We start from the raw sequence: 10,546 nt of genomic DNA on the forward strand, positions 1-10,546 counted from the left end.
AATCAAGAAACTACCCCACAGACATGGCCACAGGCCAGTCCAATGGAGACAGTTCCCCAGTTGAGGCTCCCTCTACCCAGGTGGGTCACGTTGATAACTAAAGCTCTCCAGCACAAGGTACAATCTTAATGTGGGTTTAGTACCGCTGAGCCAGTGCATTCCACTTTCTCTCATAACCACAGGCTGCCTTCTACGTCCTGCGTCCTGCGCAGGCAGGAAGGTGGGGTGGGGTCTGTGGCAGGCAGAGTTGCCTCTCAGGGTGAATCCACAGCTTACCCAATGGGAGTTCTGCCTCTGGGGGTTCAGGTGACCAGGGTGCCAGGAGGAAAGAGGCCCTGCAGGTGCCTGTACTCTTCAGACCTGGAAGGCTCCCTGCACCAGGGAGTAGACTGAAAGTCTGTTGCCCACTGGCACCTGGCCAGGAGAAGGTACTGCCCTCCCTCTCCTGCTGTGTAGGGAGCTGAGGCTCAGAGGGGCCTCTGGAAGAGTGGGGAATGGAGGCAGATCAGACCCCAGCTATGACAAGATGAATCTCCCCCACCTGTGGAGGCACAACCCTGCCCTGCCCTGCCCATCCCCGCCCTGCCCTGCCCTGCCCCTCTCCCCATCTGTCCTGCTGGGGCCTGCCCTCTGGCGGTCCACCCGGCTGAGGCCAGTCTTGTCCCCAGCCCCTCCTGTAGAGGCTTGTTGGTGGCCTGGCAGGTATGACCTGGTCATCTGTGGACAGAGACCAGGGCTCCAGGCCCTTTGCATAGCCCCCAGCTCTGCCTCTCTGTCCCCAGCCTGTAATTGGGCCCCCAGGGCCACCCCCTTCTCCAGGCGCCCGTCTCCCTGGAAGCCTGTAATTGCTCGCTGAGTCACTGCTGCCGCTGCCCAAGCAGGTCAGTGTGTTGACGTGTACTCTGCCCGGCATCAGCCATCGGGAGCCCACAGCGCTCTTTCCAGGAAGAGAGGCCTGGCCTGTGAACAGGTCCCGAGATGCACAGTAGAAATGCCTTCACTGCTCAGGCTGGCCCTTTCTGGGGCTGGGGGACGTCTTCAGTTCTCTGTAATGAGCATGAAGCCTGCATCACACCTCAGCAGGTGGCTTGAGACCTCAGAGCTTGTGTTACCTCCTGTGTGCAGTGTAATGATGCACAGTGTACAAGGAAAATCAAAGTCAGGGTCAACGCCTTGGGCGTACACATGGGCACGCTGGACTGTGACCCTGGGGTTTTGCGGTCACATATTTAGGAACAGAGATGATGTTACCTGAGTTGTTCGGATCAGAGCCTTGGCCCGACAACCTTAATAAGCTAGGTTCAGCCTCCTATCTTCAACGGGCTAATTAAAGAAACAATGAAGAAAGAGAAAGAGGACTGGGGAGAGGGCTTAGTGAGTAAAGGTTCATGCCGCCTTGCGTGGACTTTGACCCCTAGAATCCACTTGGTGGAAGGAGAGAACCAACTCCTGCAATCTGTCTCTGATCTCCACACACATGGCACGGCATGCAAGTGGACACAGATGCACACACATGAAGAAATAAATGTAAAACATTTGTAAAGAAAGAAAAGAGATTTATTCAATGTGAACACTTTGTGGAGCTCAGCACCCCGCACCCTCACCAAGTCCGGGTCCTGACATGAGATTTAAGTAGGGGGTGAAAGGTTTGCATAGCTAAATAGTCAGGTTCAAGGTGTGGTCCCACCCATCATGCATGAAGCTTCCATGGGACCAGGAGGGATCTCCTCATCTCCTCACCTCCTCACCTGACACAGTGGGTATGATGGTTGACCTTGGTTGTCAATTTGATGGGATTTAGAATCACCATGGAAACAAATCTCTGGGTGTCTCTGGGAGGGATCATCTAGGTTAAGTTAAAGAGGAGGGAAGACCCACCTTAAATGTGCAAGGCACCATCCAGTGGGCTGCAGTCCCAGACTAAATAAAAAGGAGGAAGTGAGCTGAGCAGCAGTGTGCAGCTCTCTCTGCTCCCTGACGGTGGATGTGATGTGAGCAGCTGCCTCGCCCTCCTGCCACCATGCCTTCCTTAAATTGCTGTTGTTGGGATTTTGTCACAGCAATGAAACAAGTATCTAAAGCACTGGAGCTGTCATCCCACTTGACAGATGGAAAGGCAGAGAGCTTGCCTGAGCTCGCTGGTCAGTAAGTGCTTGTCTGCAGAAGCCCCTGGCAGCCTGGATACCACAGCAGTCACTCTGTGCCTTCTCCACGTGGCCATACTCGGCCCCTGACTCGGAAGCAATGAAAGCCCTTGATCGTTAGCCTTACTGAGCTGTGTCCACCCGTAGCAGGCCGGGAGGCTCCCAGGCTTAGAGGCTATTGGCTTTGATGTGCTGCATCTGCCTGTGGTCAGAGGTTTGAACCTCAGTCTGCAAACTCAAGAGAGTGGGAACTCACCCACAGCCTTTATGTCTTTACATAGGGGTCTGGCCTGCCCAGTGGACTGGAAACTCAGCTCAGTCAGTTGGCTTCCTGTCTCTACCTCCCCTATCTGCTGCTGTCATATGGCTGTGAGGAGAAGACCCTGGTCACTGCCCTGGCCTGGTTCCCACTGAGAAGTCATTCACTCTCACACAGTCTCATGCCATCTCTCCCTCAGGGGCCTGAACATCTGGTGCCTGGGTGCCCAGTCCACCGTCCAAAGGCCCTAGATATTTCCACTGGGGGTGAACCAGGCCATCCTGCTGACCTTGGAACTCACCTCCAGCCTCTCCTGAGTTACAGAGACTCCTGTCTCTGCTTTCTCAAGGCCCTTTTTCTAGGTCCACTGTCCTCCGTTTGTCCCCCTCCCAACTCCACGCAGCTAGTACAGCTCTCCTGGGAGGACAGACCAGGCTTCCGCCTCATGCCCTGTGCAGAATTCCTGATGTCTTACAACTGGGGACTGGAAAAATGGGATGAACTCTAAATCAGGGTCTTGGGGGTCATGGTCACACAGGGACCCTTCACCACCCTGGCTAGGAACAGTTGGAGTGCTTATCAATGAGGAGACACCCTGGCTTGGAGGAGAAGATGTGATTTCATCTTGGTATTGCTCAAATCAGTCTCTCCTGGGGCCTTCATCCTCCTGGGGTGGGGGTGGGGGTCCCTGGGCTAGGGGGGTAGAGCTGGATGTTCCCTGTGAGATGTGATCCACATCTGCTTAGACTGTTCAATGACGCTTAAGGTATTTTTTTGCATTTGTTTATGATGTGTATGTGTGTATGTGTATTCGTATGTACCATAACAGTCCACGTGTGGAGGTCAGAGGACAACTTGAAGGAGTCAGTTCTCACCTTCTACCATGTGGGTTCTGGGGACTGAACTCATGCCGTTAGGCTTGGCAGCAAGTGCCTTTCCCCACTGATCCATCTCACCAGCCTTTAAGTGACATTTAGGACACCAAACCACCAGCACTTGTAAGAGCAGCCACTGTCAGCCACAGCAGTCCCATTTCCATTTAGAAGGGATGTCCGTCCTCCTCAGCTCAGGTCACCAACGCAGTGGTCCTCACCTACAATTCATGTATGTGTTCATTGTATCCACAGACTCGGGCCTGAGAACATGCTTGCATCCCTCGGTGTTCAGGAAGGGCAGAGGAGGAATCAGGCCTCCCCCTCGTGTCTGGCTTTCCCGTTCCTTCTTCCCGCTCCTCTGCACCTGCCAAAAGCCTTTCCAAAGAGGAACAACAGGAAGGGCATCGGACCAGGTGTGGAACTCATCAAGTATTTTTTATCCTCCCTCGCAAGCCCAAAAGTCTCACTGAACATTATCTCCTGTAGTCTTTGTTATTATTTATAATTTCAGGGACCGGAGAGATGGCTCAGTGGTTAAAAGCACTGGCTTCTCTTGCAGAGGGCCTGGGTTCAATTCCCAGCACCTACGTGGCAGCTAACAACCGTGTGTAACTCCAGTTCCAGGGGATCTGACTTCTCGGGTGTTTCATGACATGGATGCACTTACACACATACAAGCACTTACACACATGCAAGCACACTTATACACATGGAAGCAATACACTCATAAAATAAAAATAATAAATAAAATATTTTAAAAATAGAATTTCAGTTCCATATCACATACAATTTGTTCTTTTCTTTCTTTTTTTTTTTTTTTTGGTCTTTTTGAGACAGGGTCTCCCTGTAGCCCCAGCTGGCCTTGACCTCACTATGTGGATCAGGCTGGCCTTGAACTCACAGAGATCCACCTGCCTCTGCCTCCCGAGTGCTGGGATTAAAGGTGTGTGCCACCACACCCAGCCCACAATTTGTTATTTTCCATCATCAGTCTTATTAACCAACGTATTCTTGCGTTCAATGATCTCGTGGCCGTCTCTTTTTCTAGGTGTTTACTCTGCCTCCTGCTGAAATCACACTTTGATAACACTTTCAGGGATGGGTTACAGGAGACAAACTCTTTCTTAGGGTTTGCACGTCTGAAAACCTCACTCTTGAGTAATAGTTTAGCTGGATATAGTAGTCTAGCATGCTGGCTGTGTTCCCTTGACCTTCACAGCCTGCTCTAGGCTGCTCCAGCCTGCTTCTGCTGGTCATTTCTTGGTGGGTAGCCCCACCTTTTTCCCCCTTTGGTAGCTTTTCAGAGTTTGCTCTCTTTATTCGCAGACTACATCTAGGCATGGATGGGTGTTATTTATCTGAAGCAGCACTCTGTCCGAAGAGTCACGTCTCCTAGCTGTTAAGAAATCTCAGCTGTTTTCCTCTGGAAGCCCTGTTTGGTACTGTTTCTTCTCTAGAATCCCAGTCTGCCCGCCATGCTTTGCCACAGTAACTACTGACTTTGATCTGGTTTGTCTCTTCAGCTCTGTCACATTTTCAATCACGTCTGCCTCCTAGCTTCCCCCTCTCTTCAGTGTGTTCCCAAACATAACGTTCCATCTGCTGAGCTGTGAATTTCAATAACCACTTCAGACTTGTGGGGTTTTCCAGTGGGTTCTTCTCTGTGACAACCTGTTTTTATTTCTCTTCATCCAATCAAAGTTTCACAATTTCTTATGTTCTTTGATGACCCTGAACACTTTTATTTGAAAAATCATTTTCAGATTTTTCTGTTATTTCCATTGCATCTGGAGTGGTTGAATCTCTACATGGTCAAGTTTCCTGGTTGCCTTTAGGGTTAGCTTTGCCCATGTGTTTGAGTTCAGGTCTCTCTCTCTCTCTCTCTCTTTCTCTCTCTCTCTCTCTCTCTCTCTCTTTCTCTCTCTCCTCTCTCTGCTAGTTGCAGCCACATGAATGTCCAGTGGACCCACTCCAAGGTGATGAGGTCATTTGAGGTTGGCTCAGAACTCCTACCTACTGAGTGGGACACAGGACTTTGAGCTGCCCGAGTCCCCCCCCCCACCCCGTGTTGGTTCCAAAATTCCAGCTACTTCCTCCCAGCTCCCTGCTGCACGGGGAGCTCAATCTCAGCCCATGCACAGAGCTTGGCTGCGGCCTTTGCTTCATTCTTTTTTATTGATTCCTCAGTTGAGACAGCAGAAAAGATGATTGACATACTCAAGTTACACTTGGCCACAACCAAGAACAGAACTTGCCCAGAACACCACAGATCCAGGGCAAACCATCAAAGTAGACTGTTTTGGTCATGGGAAGGCAAGCCTCTCAAGGTGGCCTTGATAATCAGATGGTGGTGCTAGTTCTAGATCCATAGAATTTGAGATACAAATTCCATGTTTTGTTTGTATATTTTGTGTGTATCCATGTGTGTATGTGTGTGCAGGTACTCATGCACATGTATGCAGGTCTCCCTGTAGGCTCAGCTGGCCTGGAACTTGACTAGGCTGGTCTGGATCTCACAGAGATCTGCCTGCCTCTGCCGCCCAAGTGCTGGAATGAAAGGCGTGAACCACCACGTCTGGTTTTTCATTGTTGCTTGTTTTGGGGGGTCATCCACCTTATTTTGAGGCAGAGTCTCTCCTGGGCCTGGAATTCACCAATTGGACTAGTCTGGCTGGCTGACAGCCCCAGGGACCCATCTGCTTCCACCTGCCAAGCACTGGGATTTCACCACCACCTGCCTTTTTTTTTGTGAGCCCTAGAGATCCGACTTGGGTTCTCAGGCTTGCAAAGCAAGCACTTTACCAACTGAGCTTCTCCCAGCCTGTATGTTTCGACATTTTGGTGGTTAGCCTTAGGCTTTAACAGCTGTGCCCTCCCTCCAGCCTCCAGCCCCTATTTTTGTTTGAGTCTCAGTCTCTCTCTGTAGCCCAGACTGGCCTTGACCTCAGTGTATAGGCCAGGATGGCTTTAAACTTGTGGCTATCCTCCTGCTTCTGTCTCCTGAGTATGGGGATAATAAGCATGTGCTGTCATGCCTGGCTTGAGAGAAAAATTCTAGCCTGCAGTCGAAAGATCACTGAGGTGTTTCTGGCCAGCATGCCTGATCTCTCTGACCTCTGTGAGTGCGCACGCTGGTTTCCATGGACCTCTGCCCACGTCATGGCTTCTCTGATTGGTTTCCTGCTCATGATGCAGACTTCGATGATGAAGGCAGGTAGTCCGAGAGCCCCTGTCTCACTCTTGGTATGTGTTATGTGGAGACAGTTATCTGACTTTTTATTAACGTTGAGTCTTTTGCAGTTTTCTTTTTCAAGTTTAACTGGCTTTGCTCTATGGGATGATCTGAAACATGGACTTTAGAATGCCATCTTTTAATGATTCGAATCTTTTATTGTAAGTTCATTAAGACTAGAAAGCCAGCAGAAGTTTCCAGAGTCTTGGAATGTGATGGGTTTGAAGGTTAATTTTAAAAAATGAAACCCCATCACACTGATCCACATGTGAGCCCAGCTGACTGTGAGCTCTTCCTCATGGTGGTGGGCTCTGCCAGCTGTACACAGGCGACCAATCATAAATCATTGTTCCTGTTTAAAAGCCCGAGGCAATAAAACTTCCTTGCAAAATAAATTGTATCAGTTTTTCTTTATTGGATTGCTTCTTTGCTAATTGAAGTTAATTACTAATTGTTGATAAAATGTTTTATTGAATTATAACATTAACACAGAAAAATGCACAGATTATAAGTGTGCAACGTGACTAGCATTCACATGTGCACACGCCCAAGTGGCCTTCTCGGGGTCATGAGTGGGGGGGCGCATTAGCTACATCACACCCGTAAGGAGATAAAGCTTCTGGAGGTAAACGGTAGCTCTCCATGAGAAGAGGCAGCAGGGAGCAGCAGGCCAGGTTGCCCAGTAGTTTCACGCTCTGGGAACAATTGCTCTGAGTCCTTGAGGGAGGGGCTGGAATCATAGAAAATGACAGCTGGGAGCAGAGAAAGCAGTCACTGCCCTTAGGTAGGTGGTTCATCTCCCTGGATCACCATAATTTATCATTAATTAATTAACTTGAGACCAGGTCTCCTGTAGCCCAGGCTACCTTCATGTAGTCCCAGACCGGTCTTGAACTCCTGATCCTCCTGCCCCAAGTTCTGACAGGCTGGGATTGCAGGTATGTGCTACAGCACCTGGTTGCTAGTGTCTTTTTTTAAAAAAATATTTTATTTATTTTTTGTCTTTTTGAGACAGGATCTCCCTGTAGCCCCAGCTCTCCTGGAACTCACTATGTAGACCAGGCTGGCCTTGAACTCACAAAGATCCACCTGCTTCTGCCTCCCAAGTGCTGGGATTAAAATCTTATTTTTTTTAATATTTTATGTGTATCCGTGTATTGTCTGCATGTAGGTAAGTGCACCCATGTCGTGCAATGCCTGCAGAGGTCAGAAGAGGTCATCAGATCCCCTGGAACTGGAGTTACAGACAGTTGTTAGCTGCCCTGTGGGTGCTGGGATTTGAACCCAGGTCTTCTGCAAGAACAACCAGTGTTCTTAACCGCTGAGCCATCTCTCCAGCCTCTGTCTTACTTTTCTAAAGGACAGTGGGGGTGCGGGGTGGGGGAAAGAACAGAATGAAAACCAGTCTTTTGAACATCTTCAGTTTCACAAAAAACAAACAGGGGCTGGAGAGATGGCTCAGTGGCTGTTCTTGCAGAAGACCCGGGTTCGAATCCCAGCACCCACAGGGCAGCTAACAACTGTCCATAACTCCAGTCCCAGGGGATTCGACAGCCTCTTCTGACCTCCACAGGCATTGCATGACACGGGTGCACTTACCTATATGTAGGCATAACACTCATACACATAAAATTAAAAAAAAATTATTTTTAAAAAGTTTAAACAGTCTACATTGTCTCTCATTTTTGCATTGGACAGGCTAGAACCCATCACTGGTCCTCAGCCTGGTGCTAGAGAATGAAGACTTAGGAACTAATGTCAAGGCATCCTTTAAGGGCTGGTCTCCTAGGCCTAGGGGTGCTGAGCCCATAAAGTGTCCAGGTTTAGCATATTAAAATGCATCCTGCTTAGCCAAAATTGAACTCAATATGTAGTGTGTGTGTGTGTGTGTGTGTGTGTGTGTGTGTGTGTGTGCATGATTTAGTGACACTGGCTAAATTTAAAACAGAAATGTGTCTCTCAGTCTAGCTGGGCATGCTGCCTTGGATATGGCAGCCCACCCATGGACACTTGTAGAGAAGACCCTGCAGAGGCTAGAGGTAAGTCCCAAGGTCAGCAGGATGACCCAGGTCACCCCCAAGGGAAATATCTAGGGGCCCTCTGGAAGGTGGATTGGGGCACACAGGCACCAGCTGTCCAGAATGGCCAGGAGCATAGAACCGTGAGGGAGAAAGGATGTGTGAGGCCCAGCAGGTTCCTGTCTCAAGGGCCCTGACCCTCAGCCACCTGCAGTTTTGTCCCCAAGGGCAGCAAGCCCTCTCCCAGCCTTCTCCCAGTGGCTTGGCGGGTCCATATTTATTTATGTTTTAATAAAAACAAATTAGGATTTGCTTATTCTCAGGAACTGGAGAGCAATTGCTTTTGTGGTAAGTGGAGACACCTGGATCCTCTCCATCAGGCTGGGTGGGTCCCGGGTGGAGAGGACTGAGTGGGGCTGGGTTTCCAGCAGGCCAGTTCCCACAAGCTGCTTTTCCATCCATCCTCAAATCTTTGCTGTGCATGGAGAAAGGCTGGAGGGGGCTGGGATGCCAACCATTCTCCTGGCCTGAACCATGTGCTGTCTGCCTGAGGTGCCAGGAGATGATAGTGCAGTGCATAATTCATCTGTTATCCCGGGCATCACAGCCATGGGCCCATCCTGGATATCCCCATGGAGTAGAAGGGAAGCTAAGCCCCAGGATGGTAAGGGACCATGTCAAAGAGTACAGGGCTGATCTGTGGTAGAACTGGGGTTTGACCCAAGATACCCATCAGACCTGGGGCTCTGCCCAGAGGGAATCTGTGAGCTCCACCTGAGTGGTGCTCTGGGTGGCCTGGATGGAGATGTCTGATCAAGTTCTCCAGGTGACTTGAATGCACAGGCCACTCAAGCTCTGCTTAGGAATTAAGTGAAAACTGTGCTCTGGCTGTTCAGAAGAGACAGGCCTAGGGCAGGAGAAGGCCACAGAGGGAAGCTGAGCAGGCGGGATGGGCATGCCAGAAGAAAGGATGGTATGAGCAAAGGCCAGGGGTGGCAATGTCTGAGGAACGCTCAGGAAATCAGGCAAGCAACTCAGAGAGCACAGAGATGAAGTCAGCAGTGGAATGCCCTTCTCTGGGCGTGGCATGCCCTTTGCTGTGTTGCACAACAACTTTCCTCACTGCCCCAAACCCTTACAGGATCGGGCCTAGAACATTTCCTTATATAGCAAGCCGCAGGGGAGGGTCATCAGAGCTTTGTCTGATGACCCAGTTACTCACTCCCTCTTGCCCTGACAGCTGCATAGACTCCCACCCAGCTGCAAGTGTTGGGGGCACTAGAGTATAGAGGAGGGGAAGGTTGACTGGGGTCCGGACTCCAGGGATGCAGCTTTTATGAGCCATCACCGTGCTGGGATGGGAGGTTTTAGTGATCCGGTTCCAGAGAGTAACCCCAGTAAACTCATTGGTTCAGAAGGAATCATTTCTTTGGTCTGTCATCAGTGCCCTGTCTGGGGTGAATAGGTGTTTCTGGGCATCTCTCTAGGAAAGTCACACAACCAAGGTTCGAAATGGAGGTTAAGAACAAGAGAAGGGGCTGGAAAGACTCTCAGCTAAAGTGTTCGCTGTGCAAAGCATGAAGGCCTGAGTTTGGATCCCCAGCAGCCATGTAAAAAGCTGGGTGTGGTGGTATGTGCCTGTTATCCTGGTGCTGGGGAGGCAGCTCACTGGCCAGCTAATCTTCTCAAATGGGTGAGTTCCAGCCAGCTTCAGTGAGAGATCCTATCTTAAAAAGTAAGGTGGAGCTGGGCATGGTGATATTTAATCTCAGGACTCAGGATGCAGAGGCAGGTGGATCTCTCTGAGATCAAGGCCAGCCTGGTCTACACAGCGAATTCCAAACCAGCTGGGGCTACAGGGAGACCCTGCCTCAAAAAAAAAAAAAGAAAAAAGACTCCAAATTGAAAATGACAAGGAGATAAAAGGAATACAAATAAGAAAGGAAGAAGTCAAAGTGTCTTTATTTGCAGAGTATGTGATTCTATACATAAAAAAATCATAAAGACTCCAGCGGATT

This window comes from Nannospalax galili, unplaced genomic scaffold (genome assembly GCF_000622305.1).
Source record: "Nannospalax galili isolate Female #2095 unplaced genomic scaffold, S.galili_v1.0 scaffold1314, whole genome shotgun sequence".
Classification (NCBI taxonomy): Eukaryota; Metazoa; Chordata; class Mammalia; order Rodentia; family Spalacidae; genus Nannospalax; species Nannospalax galili.